The 18,401-nt window shown below is 37.6% G+C and overlaps 1 pseudogene; it reads left to right on the top strand.

Moving 5' to 3' along the window:
- The first annotated feature begins 8,660 nt into the window (after positions 1-8,660).
- Positions 8,661-13,220, top strand: LOC129008737 (T-complex protein 1 subunit zeta-like; annotated as a pseudogene).
- Positions 13,221-18,401: the final 5,181 nt, after the last annotated feature.

Genomic DNA, 18,401 nt, shown 5'->3' with positions numbered 1-18,401 from the left:
TTTGTTGACCCTGAATCTGCACCTCTTCAAGCAGAGCATGAATTGAGAACTTATCATAGTATGCCACACCCAATATCAGATAGATTCATTACCCCCTGTCTGCTACAGTCTAATACTGCAGGTATGACGGCTTCATGATACTTCTAAATGTTAATGTTTTTCTCTAGTGTTCCTTTAAAAAAATGAAATAGTGCCACCATTTTGTACACTTAAATGCATTTGCTTTTCATTCAAGGGAAATGAGTTTTCTTTTCTTTTTTTCTTTGAGACGGAGTCTTGCTCTGTTGCCCAGGCTGGAGTGTGATGGTGCCATCTTGGCTCACTGCAACCTCTGCCTCCTGGATTCAAGCGATTCTCCTGCCTCAGCCTCCTGAGTAGCTGGGATTTCAGGCGCATGCCACCACACCTGGCTAATTTTTATATTTTTAGTAGAGATGGGGTTTTACCATGTTGGTCAGGCTGGTCTTGAACTCCTGACCTCGTGATCCACCCGCCTCGGCCTCCCAAAGTGCTGGGATTACAAACATGAGCCACAGCGCCCAGCCAAGTTTTTTGTTTTAATTTCTTCTCAGTTCATTTAATGAAAGTCTAGCTCATTTGTCTCTGAACACTTTTTTAAGAGCTGAAGTTTTGCTAAGTCACTCAATCTGAGTTGGAAATTTGGACAACTTTTTTTAAGCTATGAATAAATTTGCAACTTCTGATAATTCTTGAAATGTGTATTTTCTTCTTCACCCTTAAGTTAATATAACACTTTGTATGATTTTAAAGTACTTTTTTGTATATTATTTCACATGCTTTTTGTAATAATTCTGCCAGGCAGGTAAATCAGGTCACATTATCTGCATTTTACAAACAGAACACTGAGTTTCAGAGGGATTAACTGGCCTACCCAAAGTCACACAACCAGTTAGTCACACAGTTAGAATTACTAGATCTTGTGTTTATTAATTCAGTGTTGTTGTTTTTTTTAAATGTACTATCTTTCCTTTCCTTACGTCAATTTTGTTAGGGGAAATAAGCAATAGCATTCTTCTCAACTCTGCCAGAAGAGCCTATAATTTGGTTCACATATGTTTTAGGAGATCAAAGCTAAATTCTAATGATGTTAATGCCTAGTATGCCACAGGCATTGGGGGATGGTTACCAACATTATTTTAAATCTTTATAGTAACACTGTATTTTACAGAAGAGAAGGCTTACAGATGTTAATTTACTTGCCAAAGCCACATATCTGGTAACTTTCTGCTTTCCTTGGTTCTCCCTCAGGCTATGTGGCTGTATTGGTAAACGCACCTAGTCTAGCATATTCCCTGGAACACACACGACCAAAGATCCTATCAAATTACCTCTAAATATTTTCCAACAACATTATCATTGCTCTCAGTGTCAAGACAAACATATATCTAATGTTTATACCTAGCAAACAGCATGGTAGACACTCAAAACACAAGAAGTGTATGTATATGTTTGCCCTCCAGAAGTTTGTCACCCAATAAAGGGATACGTTGCATATATAATAGCATAGGAATCAAGTGATAAAACAACAGAGGTTTGCTGTCCTCAAGCATGAAATGAATGTTTTAGACTCTAGGCTGTAAATACCATCAGATTCAGAATAGGAAGAGAATCAATATGGGCCAAGATAATAGAATCTCTCAGAAATAAGACTTAACAAAAAGCAATTCAGATAAGTGGAGAGGAAAGAGAATTCTGCATAGGAGCAATTCTAAAAAGAGTTATGAAGTCAGAAATGTTCATGAAATATGTGTCAGTCTGTTCTTGCATTGCTATAAAAAATACCTGAGATGGAGTAATTTATAAAGAAGAGTTTAATTGGCTCATAGTTCTTCAGGCTGTACAAGCATGGCTGCAGCATCTGCTCCTAGTGAGGGCTTCAGGAAACTTCTAAGCACGGTGGAAAGCAAAGTGGGAGCAAGCATGTCATATGGCAAGATAGAGAGTAAGAAAGAGAGAAGGGGGAGGTCCCAGACTCTTTTAAACAACCAGATCTCTGGTGAGCTGAGTGAGAACTCACTTATCACTAAGGAAATGGTGCTAAACTATTCATGAGGGTTCTGCCCTCATGATCCAATCACCTACAACCAGGCCACACCTCCAGCACTGGGAATCACTTTTCAACATGAAATTTGGAGGGGACAAACATCCAAATACTATCAGCATATTCGGGGGGCAATTCTGTCTTCTTATTTGTGATAATTTGCTAGAAACTTGAAGTAAGGTATGTTCAGTGGATCCTAGGATAATTTTTTTGTTTTATCAGTTAAGGTTATATTTGGCTGCAAGTAACAGAAATCCCAATTTATAGTGGCATAAGCAAAGGAGAGATTGTTTTTTCTTAGATAAGAAAATATATAACCATTAGAAGGTGGTTGCTGGTGCTATTTCAGCTGCTTGATAATGCTATCATTTTGCATATTGCTTTCATTTTTTATGTGACAGCATCGTGGTCACATGAAGGCTGCTGCTATTCAAGATATCAGTTCTTATTTGAGGCAGGGAAAATGTGGTGGGAGAGATCACATCAGCAACATCTGTCCTTTTTTTTCTGGGAAAGGCAAAGCTTTCCCAGAAACCACATCCAGATAGGTCTCATTGATCAGAATCAGGTTATATAGGCCTCCCTAGCTACAAGAGAGGCTGTGAAAATGAAATTAGATTGTCATACTTGATTTAGATCCTGTAAGCACATTCATGTCCCAACTAAAATTAGAATTTTGATAGTAAGGAAAAAGAGGGAATGAATATTAAGTAGGCAAATAACAGTGTCTGTGGCAATTATAGTCTCTTCAGTTGCCAATAAAAGAAATGCACTCAGATTCCCTCAGTTAATGGGGGTTTATTGCAAAAAATCATGGAGAAATAGAAAGTCTGAGTAATCATCTAAGCAGAGCCTCACTAGATCTGAGGAGCTGGGATGTTGCTTAGAGGTAGCATCGCATCTTCTTGGCATGGCAGCAGCTCTGGTGACACTGGGTAACTTTATTCCTTGCAGCAGTAGGTGATTGTGGCTTCCTGTTCATGAACTTCATTCATCTATATAGTTCCTATGACTTCTCTATTACTGCAATACTTTCTGTCTTGAGCAACCTGTCAGGTAAATACAATGTGCTCAGTTAAATTTTAATTGCAGGTAAATGGAAAATACCTTTTTCTGTAGATATGACCCCTGCAAATTAGCAACATACACTAGAAAATGATTGATTATTTATGTGAAATTCTAATTTAATTGGGAGTCTTATTTTTTATTTGCTAAATCTGACCATCCTAAAGCTTACTGATTAGGCTAACCGTCAGTGAAGAGTATATCTGTTGATAGACCTCTAATACCAAACCACCTGAGAGACCACTGGCAAGCCCACAGATAGCAGCCTCTGGCTTAGAAATCCATCCCTGACCCAATGAACTGAGATCTCTGTGACAAGGTCACAAGGGCAATGTATGGAAACATAAACTCAAGGAATTCCCTGTATCACCACTCCATTTAAGGGGGTATGTGGAAATAGCATTCCCCGAGTGCTGGGACTGGTTTAACAAAAATACTTGTATCTATCCTATGCTGTTGCCTTCACATAGTGGGTGCAGGTTTACCTCTATCTCTTTCATGTATCTCTGTCCCAGTCAAAGATTCCATAGCTTCTTCTTTTCTAGGCCCAAAATCAGTTTATATTCCATAGACATTTTGATGTCCACGAGGGGTAGGTACGCACAGAATAAAATGTTTCTTTTGCATCATGCTCATAATTCCCTATAATTTCTTCTCATTTATTGGAATTTTGTCTTTTGTTAAGTTTTATCTCCTTTTAGGAGATTCTATGAATGTTTACTATATTCTGTGTCTAAAGAATAGGTGGTAGGTGCTGAATTGGACAAGTGGAAGATTAAGACATGATCATTACACTCAAACAATCCTAAAATCTAGCCTGACTGCTTTCAGTTTTACAATGTAATATTTCCATCTGATCCTGCCTTTCTCCCTGATTCCTTTTGTTGATCTAGAAGTGTGGATTTCTAAACTCCTGATTCTTTGTTTTCAAGAATACCTAATGTAAGAAGGCAGCATCTTTAAGAATTCCTTTTCTTACTTGCCTTCTTGACAAAAGCATTCCTTTATTCATGTTCTTTTTTGCTCCTCACTTCCCTGTATCCACTCTCTTTGGGCTCTAGGACTGCTGATACCAGTAATACTTCTACACCAAAAGCTAAGGTCATGCACTGCTCCTAGCTCATACAGAATTATAATTTATAGCATAAAAGAATAATGGTGAGATATACAATAGAGGTCATCTCATTTAATCTACCCACTGCAGAAGTCCTCTCTTCAGCCTCTTAGATACAAGATTGTTAAGTCTCTGTGTCAGCACCATATGATATAACCTGTTCCACTTTTAAAATATCATCGAATTATAATAAATCATTTCCAGTGGTGGGCTGACATCTGCTTCTAACAGTCATTAGAATAGCCTTCCCTGTGTAAGCCTTTCTTACCTTTAAGATGCTCACCAAGTTCCTTGATTATCTACACTTCCACACTTTCTTTGGCTTTTCTTTGTCATAATGTCCAAAATCCTACCCATCCTGGTTACCTTTCTTCATGATGCCCTTCAGCTTACTCATTCCCATTGTACAATATGAGGTTTCAAACAAATATTCTGCGATAGGAATATTGCTATCCATCTCTTACAATTGGTTCTAATGAGGAAATTAATGAGTCTCTTTTTCCCTATCTAGGAGCATGATATAGAGGAGAGAAAACGGCTCTGGAACTAGTCTAATCTGTGTTTGTATTTAAACTCTGCTATTTTTTAAATCTTGAAACCATGTATTAAGTTTTTTTGCTACTTATAACTTCAGTTTCCTTTTCTGTTAAATGGAAGTAATAATACCTATCTCCTATGGGGATAAAGAAAAGTATGTAAAGTGCCTTGAAAAACACTAAGTAGGGGCTCTGTAAAGAATTCTTCTTTCCTTCATTTTCACTCAGAGGAACGCAGAATAAAATGGCATGTTCATGGAATATCAAGAAAAAAATTCCTAGCTTTTCCTTTATTTCTGATCTGCATGGGAACATTCATGATCAATGCCTCTCTATTTATCCATCTGATTTTCAGACCCTTAAAAGGCAGGTTTGGGGGTCTAATGGTCACCTCTAATTTGTCATTCCAACTTCCTATTATGGCCACTAATGCAAAGTGCCCTATTTGGCTTTGAATGCAGATATTCTCCAGTCCTTCAGAAAATAATGCAGTTTCTCTCCTTCATAGCTCAGTTCTCAACTTCTTCAAAAAGAATTAGTCTCAATGAGCATTAACTACAAGGAAGAAAGATAATCATCATTCTCCCTGTCACTTAAATAAACAGTGTATGATGCTACCACACAAATTGATCATTACAGGTAGTAGAAGCAGCATACCAGTAACTAGATAATAATGAGAAGACAGTATTAGCTTTTCAAATGACTGTGAGAGCTCACCCAGGTTATTTTTTTAAAGGAGATGAGATGTAAATATTCTAGCTGTTGTTTTACATATTTGTGTTGAACCCAATTCATTTTTAAGCTAAATCCATTTCTTATTGCATTTTTTCAGTGGATCAGTCTCATTTTTTTCCAGAGATAACATAGCTTTAAGCAGTTGTACATTATGCAAAAGAAAACTATTATTTTGTGCATGCCCTACACATTGCGGAGTATGGTAAAAATCATCCCAGAGACTGTGTTAAATAAACTATCTGAGACGTTTGTAAAGTCCCTAGCGATGAAATTTGCAAGCTCTATTTTGTTAACAGTGAAATTTATTTATTTGCTCTCCACCATCTCTCTCTCTGGGAAACAATGTAGAGCTCCCGTTTCAATTCAGAACAGATTCTGCTTTCACTATGCCAAAGTGGAACAAGTTTGAGGGCTGTGGTGGCCACATGGTGGCTCTGGGATCTGTGCCAAAGCTGTGCCTGTCATGAGGCTCTGACAAAAACCATGTCCATTTGGGATTCAGGAAACAGGAGCAAGAAGACGCATTTACTCTCAGGCTGTTCCTAAGTGACATCAGAACAGCTAGTCCGTCCAATAAAAAATGTAGCCCTGCTGCTTTCTTGGCAACAAGTCATCCAAGCCCCTGTCACATTAGAACTGGGCTTGGAAGATACTCAAAACTTGCATATGAACTATTGGGCACAGGAGGCTATTTTCTGGCTAAGTATATTGTCTTAGTGACTTGAATGCCTCAGTTATGATCGATTTAAAATTTTGTCCAGACTGCAAAACACTGCATGCATATCTTCTCTTGCCTCTTCTATCTTCTAGTTTTAAAGCAGTATGGATTACAGACAGAATTATGTCTAAATCTTGACTCTACTTTTGCCACTCTCTAGCTAAGAGGCTGCAAGCAACTTTCTTAATCTGAGTATCATTTTCTCAGTATGTAGCATAGGCATAATTATGCCTTCGTCATAGGTTTTTGTATATTTTGGTGTGTGTCTGTAAGATATATATGCGTGTGTGTGTGTGTGTATATATATGTCTTATAAAAACCTATGAGAAAGGTATATACACACCACAGACTATATCTATACCACCTACATCTATCTATATATGCACACACACACACATATAAAAAAAGGCCTAACAATTTGTTTAGCCCATTTTAGATACTTAGCAAATTTTAATTCCCTTCCCAGTCCTTCTCTCATATATCTATAAATTAATCCATGAGTGAGGTATAGTGGGATTATGTCATACATACAGTTGATTTTCCAAAACTTAACTATATGTGCTCAGAAAAAAAAATTGAGAGACGAGAAAGAACAACAGACACATACATACACACAAGAGACGAGAGAGAGAGAGAGAGAGAGAATTATTTGTCAGTTTTCATTTCCCTTCTCAGAGCGCAGGACACCACTATGCCTCACTGAAAGCACTTGATTTCACTAGCAGCAAGGGAATGGCCATGTTCTGACAATAAGATGTCTGTAAAAGTCTCTAGGGAGGGCAGCCTTCATAGTCTCTCTGGGAGACTTTTCTTTAAGCTTACTTGCCCTTCCCCATTTTCCATCTAAGATGTGAACATGAGGCCTAAGTAGTCATCTTGGGACCAACAGGCCTCTAAGAATGTGGACAAAGGCCAATATGCTAATGACAAGGGTGGTCAGATAAAGAGATAGAGATGGGTCTTTGGTGGCATGGTTGAGCCCCAAAGCCAGCGGTGGAGTGCCTGTATATGCTCTTCTTATTACATAGATAAAATCAATCCCTATTTGCTTAACCCTTTGGAATCTTTTTGTTTTCTGTTGCCTTTGTGGTTAGTTGCAGGCAAACACAATTCTAACAGATATAGCAAATGATTCCATCTGTCAGTCCTTCCAGTGATCATAGGCTCTGGAGTGAGCTGGGAGATATGGCTCTGTGTTTCATAGCACATGCATCTCACTGTGCTGCTGTGAATCTAGTTTCTAAGTTTTCATGTTTTTCATACAGCTGGCCCAATACAAAGCCAGTGACTTCTCGGGTTGCTCATTTAAAGGCCAATATCTGTTCTGATACTGGAGGAAACTCTTCCTTTGTTGAACTTAATGAAAGATAACATGTCAGACTTCAGCATGTTGCTTTCCCCAGGGACTTTTCATGGGTGCTTTTCTCCACTGGGATTTTGACATCATGTTCTAACCCTAGACCTAACCTTTGGGTAGAAGTGACAACAGTGTGTCAAACTAGGGAGCTGAGATCAGATGGCAGTGGCCCAAGACAGGACAAAGCTGAGGTGTGTGTGTGTGTGTGTGTGTGTGTGCATGTGCATTTATTTGGAACCATCACCCTTAGAAGTGTGTAATTCCAAAATACTAAATTAAACTACATTTTCATTATAAGAGAAAATTAAAAAGAATTTTTTTTATGTAGTCTTGCTCTGTTGTTCAGGCTGGAGTGCAGTGATACAATCTTGGCTCACTGCAACCTCCACCTCCAAGGTTCAGACAATTCTCCTGCCTCAGCCTCCTGAGCAGCTGCGATTACAGGCATGCACCACTATGCCCAGCTAATTTTTATATTTTTATTATAGACGGTGTTTCATCATGTTGGCCAGGCTGGTCTCGAACTGCTGACCTCAAATGATCTGCCCACCTTGGCCTCCCAAAATGCTGGGATTACAGGTGTGAGCCACTGTACCTGGACTAGCCATGTTTTATATATCAACACAAGAAGTAAATAGTTTGGGGATGAAGCAATAATATGAAGATGTATGCTGAAATAAACAAAATGTTACCAAAAGTACCCACTGATGATGAAGAAGGCATTAGTATATAATTCTTAACTGTGTTATTTTCTACCTTCTCTGTTAAAAGAAGCCCTGATTAGGTTCCATGTATGTGTATATTCTTCATGTTCAAAATGTTGGAAATCAATCACTTCTCTAAACCTGAAATTTGTCGAAATTCTTTTAAAAAATCTTTTATTGAGGTTAATCCTCCTGTATAATTACTACCTCTAGACCAGTGTTTTACAGACAGCATGTTGTTAACCATTATTGATCATGAAACCAATTCAGGTTGTTATGATTCTCATTTAAGAATTAAACGAAATACACCATCACATGTAATAAGGGTATTATCTTGTGATGTTTGTTTTGATTTTATACATGCACGTCATGTTCACTGGGTCAGAATATAAAGTGTATTCTCTCAGGATAAAGTTTGAAAGCCGCTATTCCAGGGGGATCAGCATGCACCCAGTTGGGAAGCGACCTCTAGAGGTGGTGCTGAGGCTGAGCAAGAGCATCATTCGGAGTTGTCCAACCGCTGACATAATAAAGACGATGTTGCCCAGAAGCAATATCCCAGAAGGACACTGCTTAGAGCATCTAGTGGCTGACCCTACAGAGAGCAGTTGTGATTGCCACTCTGGAAGTTACTACCGATTGGAACGCTGTAGCTAAAATAGCAGACTAAAATCCTTATCTTTGGCCTCATCCCTATTAGTCATCTCAGAATAAGTTATCAGTGAGAGAGACAGGGATCAGACCCTCAATCTGTTTATTATCTGAGAAACTTGTTATTCTTATCCAGTTACACATCACAAAGAGAGAATCACTAATTGTACAGGGAATTTGATTTATTTGGAGCCTCAATACTCAACAGTTTTAATGTTTTCATCATAGTCTATTTATCCAAAAATCTAAGCTAAAATTATAAAGTAATTTAAAGGTGGAATAAAATAATTGAGACAGACTCACAACTCTATCTGACAACAAAATGTATTCCTAACATCAGTTCTTGGTATCTAGGTTTCATGATTTACTCCAAAACTACTATAATCTTTTAAAAATAAGCTACAAAATTAAATTATCTATAATGCTAACTTAGAATTAAGTGGATAGGAAAGGTAAACCAGTTAAAGTGATCCTAAGCAATGCCTCAGTACTCAACTTTCCATCCAAAAAATAATCCAGGACTGTGCTGCCACATATGAGTCATCCAATAAGGGCTGAATGAGTATAGTGCATTATCATATGTAGCATAAAACTCTTTTCAACTCCAAATTTATAAATTCTAATTGAGAATTGCAGGCAATATGATCACTTCATGATATTGTTTAACTTCTAAAAAATCATGGAAGTGTAGTTTTAGACTAAACTATGACGCTTAAATACTAAGAATTGATATCTGGATTCCATTTTGTTATTTAATAAGGCTGTGATTCTTGCTCAAATTTACCCACGATATTTTATTTTACCTTTTCAAATGGTTTTATAAATTTAGCCTGAATATGTTAAATTATTTTTGATAAGTATGCTATGATGTATTCTAAAAGGTATTTGGATTAGAATGAGAAGCTTCTTTTCTCCCCACCTTTGAATACTGCCTTTTTATTTTTTAGTGACTTTGGGAAAGTCACTAAAAAACCACTTATCTGTAGTTTAGTTTCCTCATCTGAAAAGTAATGGTTGTAAGATTTTTTTTATTTCTGAGGCTTTTACTTCTGGCTCGAAAATATTCATTAATTTGAGAGACAAATCATATTTTCACAGTTAATGATAAATCAAGACAGCAGAGATTTTATAGCCAATCATAAATCATATTTTTTTAAAATTTGGGTGAACTATTAATGTTTTAAACATACAATATGATAAGTTTTGATAAAGATGTACAATAGTGTAATCAGCACCTCAATCCAGATAAAGAATATCTTCCCAATTTGCAGAATTTTTCCTCATGGTCGTTTTAGTCAGCTCCCACAGCCCACACAACATCACACCATAGTTCTGATTGCTACTATCATTAATTAGCTTTGCATATTCATGGACTTAATATAAATAGAATCATTGAGAATGCAATATTTTATATAAAATTTTTTCACACAAAATAACATTTTGAAATTGGCCTATGTTATTACGTATATTACGAATTTGGCCAGGCATGGTGGCTCACGCCTATAATCCCAGCACTTTGGGATGCCAAGGCAGGTGGATCACCTGAGGTCAGGAGTTCAAGACCAGCCTGGCCAATATGGTGAAACTCCATCTCTACAAAAATTAGCCGGGCATGATGGTGCATGCTTATAATCCCAGCTACTCGAGAGGCTGAGGCGGGAGAATTGCCTGAACCCGGGAGGCAGAGGTTGTAGTAAGCCAAGATCGTGCCATTGCACTCCAGCCTAGGCTATAGAACAAGACTCCATCTCAAAGAATATATATAGTAATTCATATGCTTGTTGTTTTAATTTTAGCCATTATAATGTGTTTTGTGATAGCTCATTGTGGCTTTAATTGGAATTTCCCTGATGACTAATGACACTGAACACCTTTTAATTGCTTATTTTCCACTAATATATCTTCTTTACTAATGTATTTGTCTAGATCTTTTACCCATTTTTATTCAATTGTTTACATTTTATTATTAATATATAGAAGTTCTTTATACATTCAAGTTACAAATTAATATGCACATACTTTTCTTTGAATATAATCCTTGCTTTATATTTTTAAATGGTGTTCCTTAAGAGCAGAAGGCTTAAAATTTGATGATGTACAATTAATCAGTTTTTCCTTTTAAGATTATTGCCTTTTGTGTTTTCTCTAAGAAATCTTTGCCCCTAAGCTTTCTTTCAGAACCATGTAGTTTTATGGCTAACCATATGCAGAAGATTAAAACTGGACCCCTTTTTTTGTACCATATAAAAAACTAATTCAAGATGGATTAAAGACAAAAGTAAAACCCAAAACTATAAAACCCCTGGAAGACAACCTAAGTAATACCATTCAGGACGTAGGCATGGGCAAAGATTTCATCATGAAGATGCTGAAAGCAATTGCAATAAAAGCAAAAGAAACTATCAACAAAGTGAACAGACAACCTACAGAATGGGAGAAAATTTTCACAAACTGTGCATCTGACCAAGGTCTAATATCCAGCATTTATAAGGAACTTGAACAAATTTACAAGAAAAAAATCCCATAAAAAAGTAGGCAAAGTCATGAATAGACGCTTTTCATAAAAAGACATACATGTGGCCAACAATTATATGACAAAAAGCTCAACTTCACTGATTAACAGAGAAATGCAAATGAAAACCACAATGAGATACCATCTTAAATCAGCATGGCACATGTATACATATGTAACTTACCTGCACATTGGGCACATGTACCATAAAACCTAAAGTATAATAATAATAATAATAATAATTACAATAAAAGAAAAAAAAAGAAAAAAAAAAAAAAAAAAAAAAAAAAAAAAAAAAAAAAAATCAGTCAGAAGGGCTACTATTAAAACGTGGGAAAAAAAGCAGATGCTGGTGAGGTTGTGATGAAGAGAGCACTTATACACTGTTGGTGGGAGTGTAAGTTAGTTCGATAATTGTGGAAAGCAGTATGGCAATTCCTCAAAGAGCTAAAAGCAAAGCTACCATTCAACCCAGCAATCCCATTACTGGGCATATACTCAGAGGAATATAAATCATTATGCCATAAAGACACATGCATGCAAATGTTCATTGCAGCTCTATTCACAATAGTAAAGACACGGAAATCAACCTAAATGCCCATCAAAGACAGATCAGATAAAGAAAATGTACATACATACAATGGAATACTATGCAGCCATGAAAAGAATGAGATTATGTATTTTGTGGGAACATGGATGGAGCTGGAGGCTATTATCCTGAGCAAAGTAATGCAGGAACAGAAAACCAAATACTACATGTTCTCACTTATAAATGGGAGCTAAATAATAACTTAAGAACACAAACAAGGAAACAACAGACACTGGGATCTACTTGAGGGGGAGGGTGGGAGGGAGGGAGAGGAGCAGGAAAGATAACTATTGGGTACCAGGCCTAATACCTGGGTGATGAAATAATATGTACAACAAACCCCCATGACATGTGTTTACCTATGTAACAAATGGTCACATGTACCCCAAACCTAAAACAAAAACCCCCAAAAACAAATATGTTCTGGTAAAATCAAAATTCACATTCACAAATTTAATGTGAATCTAATAAAAGAATTTTGTTTTTTTGGTGTAAGTATGGACTATCTTCTGGATTTTTTTTTATAAGAGTCAGGAAGACAGAGAAAAACTAGTAGAAGCCGAAAGAAAATTCATTGGATATAGAGTTTAAAAATAATAGAACTGAAAAAGTTTGTGGTGATTCAGATAAAGGATTTGTTATTATTTATCAAAATGGAATTGACCTCTTTTTCTTAGGTGCTCTTGAAAAAGAAGGCATAGTAGTTCTGCACAGAGCTAAAAGGAGAAATATAGAGAGGCTGTCTCTTGTCTTGTGATGGGGTGACTCTAATTCTTTTGATGACCTAAATCCTGACTGTGTAGGATATGCAGGACTTCTCTGTGAATATACATTGGGAGAGGAAAAATTCACCTTTATTGAGAAATATAACTATCCTAGCTCTGTCACATTATTGGTCAAAGGACCAAATAAGTATACACACACTCAAATCAAAGATGCTGTAAGAGATGGCTTGAGGGCTGTCAAAAAAAGCTATTGATGATGGCTGTGAGTTCCAGGTGCTGGTGCAGTAGCAGTGGCAATGGCAGAAGTCCTGATTAAATACAAGTCCAGGGCCCAACTCAGAGTCCAAGCATTTGCTCATGTGTTGCTCCTTCTTCCCAAGGTTCTTGCTCAGAACTGTAGTTTTGACTTTCAAGAAACGTTAGTTTTAAAAACGGGAATTTTTCCCATATGAAAAAGGAAAGAACACGGCACCTATTCAAATTCTGAAGCTATGAAATGATAATCACAGTATTTTTTAATTGCACTGAATTGAACACATATAAAGCAGGCCTTTTTTATCCAGTGAACAAGATGTTTTCTTTTGCTGCAGTGACATAAAATTATATATTAGATAAGCATATGTTGTAAACCGTATTATTAAATATTCATTGACAAACAACAAAAGTAGACTGAGTTTTACTAGACATCAATTTGCTCTTATTCCAGCTCAATTCTTTATTAGATTGAGGGTATCAGACTCTGCCAGAGGAAAGATCAAATCATCCATATTAGAAGATAACATCATACTCGGATTCTATGGTTCTTTTATTCATAATGTTTGATATAAAGCAAAAAATGTTAGTAAACATTCAAGAGTCAGAAAAATGTGATTTTTAAGATACAGATATGCACCAAGGGACATCAGCAAGACGGCAGAATAGGACTCTCCTGCACTCCTCCTGCCATAGAAACATCAATTCGAACAACTATCCATGCCCAAAAAACCTTCAAAAAGCTAAGGAAACAAGGTGAGAGATTATAGCACCCAGGTGTCACAGAGACATTTTTTAAAAGACACATTGAAGAGGGTAGGAAGGACAGTTTTACCTTGCCCACATTGCTTCTCCTCCAACTCCGGGCAGCACAACATGTAGAGAGATACTCTTTGCATGGGGAAAGGAGAGGAAAGTGAGCACCGGAATTTGTTTCAGACCCCCAAAACCCGAGTAAAAATCAACACTGAGCAGGACCCTTTGGCTCCAAACTCTAGGCCAATATCTGCAGACTGAACTTCCAGGTCTATCGCAGCAGTAGGCTAAATCCTGCAGCCCTAGGCTCCAAGACTGCATAGCAGACTTAGTCTCTGCCCCACTGCCAGGTTGACTCCGATGGCACAAGGCTCTAACTATCCACAGCACTAGGCTGGCCCCCACAGCCTCAGGCTTTAGGTCCACTCTAGCACCAGACATCAGGCCAGCACCAGTGAACCCAATGTCCGGGACAGCCCCTGGAAACGTAGGCTGTAGGCCCATATCAGCCACTGTGACTCCAGACTCCAAGCTGATACTCAAGACTGAGTCTTTAAGTTCACCGTGACCGAGACAGGATCCTGCAGGCCCAGGCTCCAGGCCTCCCTGATGGATTGGGTCGCTGGGCCTACCCTACCACCAGGCTGACCTCAGTGGCCCCAGGATCTGACCAGCCCCAGTGTCAGGCAGGCCCAAGTGGCACAGCTCTTGCAGAATCTGGCTCCAGGCCTGCCCCAAAGCCAGGCTGGATCACTGGTCTCAGGCTCTGATCTGCCCCCAGAAACAGACTGGCTCCCAAGGACCAAGGCTTCAGGCCTAAATCAGTACCTGTGGACCTTGCCTCCAGATCGCCCCTGTAGATACAGAATTTAGGTTCACCCATTGCCACGTCAACCCCTGTGGACCAGGCTCCAGGCTTTCCCAGTGCCAGGCTTGTCCCAGTGTCTTTACCCTCCAAACCAGTCCTTACACCCTTATGTTCCAGCAGACTCATAGTTCAAGTAAGTCCCAGTAGACCCAAGCACTGGAGAAGCCCCACATACCCAGGTCCCGGGACTTTCCCTTTGTGCCCAGGTTCCAGATCAGCCCCTGAGGCCCTAAGAACCAGGCCACCCTCAGGGACTTAGCCTCTTGGTCAGTACCTACACACCCTGCCTCTAGGCTGGCCCCAGTGAATGCAGGCTTCAGAACAATGCCTGTTGTCTCAGGATCCAGGACAGCCCATCCAGGAACCAGGCCAATGTCTTCAATAATGGCTCCAGATGATCTCCCACAGATTTAGGCTTTATGTTGGCCCAGGGCTCCAGGCCAGGCCCCATAGCTTCAGGCTCCAGAGGACCAAGAGTCAAGGCTCACCCCAGTAGACATGAGTTCCAGGCCAGACCATGGACTGAGGTTCATAAGAACACCTCTGAAGACTAAGACTACAAGGAAGCACCCATGGACTAAGGCTCTGGGTCCATCCCAGTGGAGCCAGGTGCCAAGCCCGCCACACACCAAGCCATCTCTTACAAACTCAGGCTCAAGGCCTATTCCAGCACTAGGGGCAGTGCTGTGGACCCAGGCTTCAGCCCGGCGTTTATGTGTACAGGCTCCAAGACCTCCCTTATGGATCCAGGCTTCAGGCCCATCTCTGCATATCCAACCAACAGGTCCACCTGTGGATCCAGGATATAGTACTAACCCTGCAGACCCAAGCATCAGGCTTATCCAGCTGCCAACACAGGCACCGGTACAGCCTGCACAAAGATTCAAATAGCAAGCCCACACTTAGAACATGTCAGATAACCTGCCTGGAATCTCTAGACAGATTGACTTGGAAAGGGGTTTCTTAGACAAAGCCAGCCTGCAAAGTCTAGAATAAGTCTTGACTTCTTCAAATGCACAGACATCAACATAAGGCAATAAGAAACAAGAAAAACCAAAGAGATATAACAACACCCAAAGGGTATAATAATCTCCCAGTAGCTAAACTGAAAAAAAAATTGAGATATGCAAACTATTGGACAAAGAATTCAAAATAATTGATTTAAGGAAGCTCAGTGAACTTCAGGAAAATACAAAAAAGCAATTGAGGAAGTCAGACAAACAATAAATTACCAAAATAAGAAATTTAGCAGAGAGATTGATATAAAAACAATCAAAAACAAATTCTGGAGCTGGAAAATGCCATAAATGAAAAAATGCAATAGAGAGCATCAACAGTAGAATTGATCAAGCAGAAAAAAGAATCTGTGAACTTGGAGACAGATTATTTGAAAATATACTGTCAGAGGAGAAAAAATAATGAAAAACTAAAGAAAACTCATGAGATTTATGGAACAGCATCAAAAGAGCAAATGTGTGAGTAATAGAAGTTAGTGAAGAAGAAGGGAAAGGCAAAGGGATAGAAAACTTATTTACAGAAATATTAGCAGTAAACTTTCCAAATCTGGGAAAATATAGAGGTACAGGGAGGTTAGAGGTCTCCAACTGAATTCAAACTATACTACACCAAGACATATTATAAACAAAGTGTGTTATAGAAACAATTGATGTATAAGGGAGTTCTAATAAGGCTAGCAGCAGATTTCTCAGCAGAGACCTTACAGGCCATGAGAGAGTGGGATGACCTATTCAAGGTGGTGGAGTAAAACAACTGCCAAAGAATTATACTGTAGCCAGCAAAGTTGTTCTTCAGAAATAAAGGAGAGATAAAGATTCCTAAACAAAGGAAAACTGATGGAGTTCATTACCACAAGACCTGTCTTAAAATAAATGCTAAAGGTAGTTCTTCAAGATGAAAAAGAAAAGGATGGTAATTAGTAACACAAAAACATACTATAATAGTAAGTACACAGTCAAATTTAGAATAATACTGTAATGGTTGCGTGTAAATCACATATCTTTAGTACAAAGGTTAAAAGATAAAATTATTAAAAATGATTACTACAATATTGTTACAAAATATATGCAAAGATGTAAATTGTGGCATTAAAATTTAAAAGGCTGAAGATTTGAAGTGAAAGCGTAGCAGGGGATTTTTTAAAATCAAAATTAAGTTATCAGCTTAAAATAACCTATTATATCTAAGACGTTTTGCAAGTCTCATGGTAACCACAAAACATAAACCCATAATAGATACAAAAGATAAAAACTATATCACTAGAAAAATATCATGTAATCACAAAAGAAGAGAGCAAGAGAGGAAAAGAACAAAGATTCTATGAAACAATTAGAAAATTATTAATGGCAGCAGTAAGTCCATACATATAATAATTCCCTTGAGTTTACACTCAATGGATTAAATTTTTCATTCAAGAGACATAAAATGGCTGGATGGATAAAAAAAAGAAGATTCGACCAGAAGCTCCCTAAGAGGCTCATTTCACATGTAAGTACACATATACACTGAAAATGAAGGCATAGGAAAATATATTTCATGCAACTCGAAACCAAAGAGGGCAGGAGAAGTTATGTCAGATAAAACAGACTTAGTCAAGAACTGTAAAACAAGACAAAGAAGATTATTATATAATGTGCCAATTTATCAAGAGGATATAAGTATTATAAATATATATGCACCCAGCATCTGAACATCAAAACATATAAAAAATGATAATAAAAAAATACCAATAGACCTGAAAGGAGAGATAGATTGTAAGACCGTAATAATAGAAGATTTCTTCAATGCTCAACTTTCAGCAATGGACAGATTATCCAGACAGAATGTCAATAAGTAAACATCAAACTTAAACTACGCATTAGACCAAATGGTCCTAACAGGCATATATAGAATATCCCATACAACAGCAGCAGAATATACATTCTTCTTAAATCTATACAGAATATTCTCTAGGATAGATTATAAGTTAGGCCACAAGTCTTAACAAATTTAAGAAGATTGAAATCTTATCAGGTATCTTTTCTGACTACAGAAGTGTGAAACTAGAAATCAATAACACGAGAAATTTCAGGAAATTTGTGAATACATGGAAATTAAACAACCTGATCCTGAACAACTAATGGGTCAATGAAGAAAGTAAAACTATCATGAGACAAAAGTAAAAACACAACATACCAAAACTTATGGGATGCAGTAAAATCAGTTTTAAGAGGGAAAATTATAGCAATAAACACCTACCTCAAAAAAGAAAAAAATGCAGATAAACAACATTACATCTCAAGGAAGTAGAAATACAAGAACAAACAAAGTCCAAGTTAGCAGAAAGAAAGACATAATAAAGATAAAACCAGAAGTAAATCAAATAGAAATGAGTAAAAGCAATAAAAAAGAGCAATGAAACTAAGGGTTGATTTTTTTGAAAAGCTAAACAAAATTGACAAACCTTTAACTTTACTAAGGAAAGAGAACACTTAAATGAAATTAGAAATGAAACAGGAAACATTACAACTGTTAGCACAGAAATACAAAGGATTATAAAAGACTGCTATGAACAATTTTATGCCAACAAATTAGATAACCTAGAAAAAATGAATAAATTTCTAGGTGCAATCTACCAAGACTAAATCATGAAGAAATAAAAAATCTCCACAGGTCAATAACAAGTAAGGAGATTGAATCTGTAATTAAAAGTCTCCTATCAAAGAAGAACTCAGTACCTGATGGCTTCACTTCTGAAATC

Source organism: Pongo pygmaeus, chromosome 9 (assembly GCF_028885625.2).
Source record: "Pongo pygmaeus isolate AG05252 chromosome 9, NHGRI_mPonPyg2-v2.0_pri, whole genome shotgun sequence".
In the NCBI taxonomy this organism is placed as follows: Eukaryota; Metazoa; Chordata; class Mammalia; order Primates; family Hominidae; genus Pongo; species Pongo pygmaeus.
This window is presented reverse-complemented; position numbering and strand designations above follow the sequence as displayed.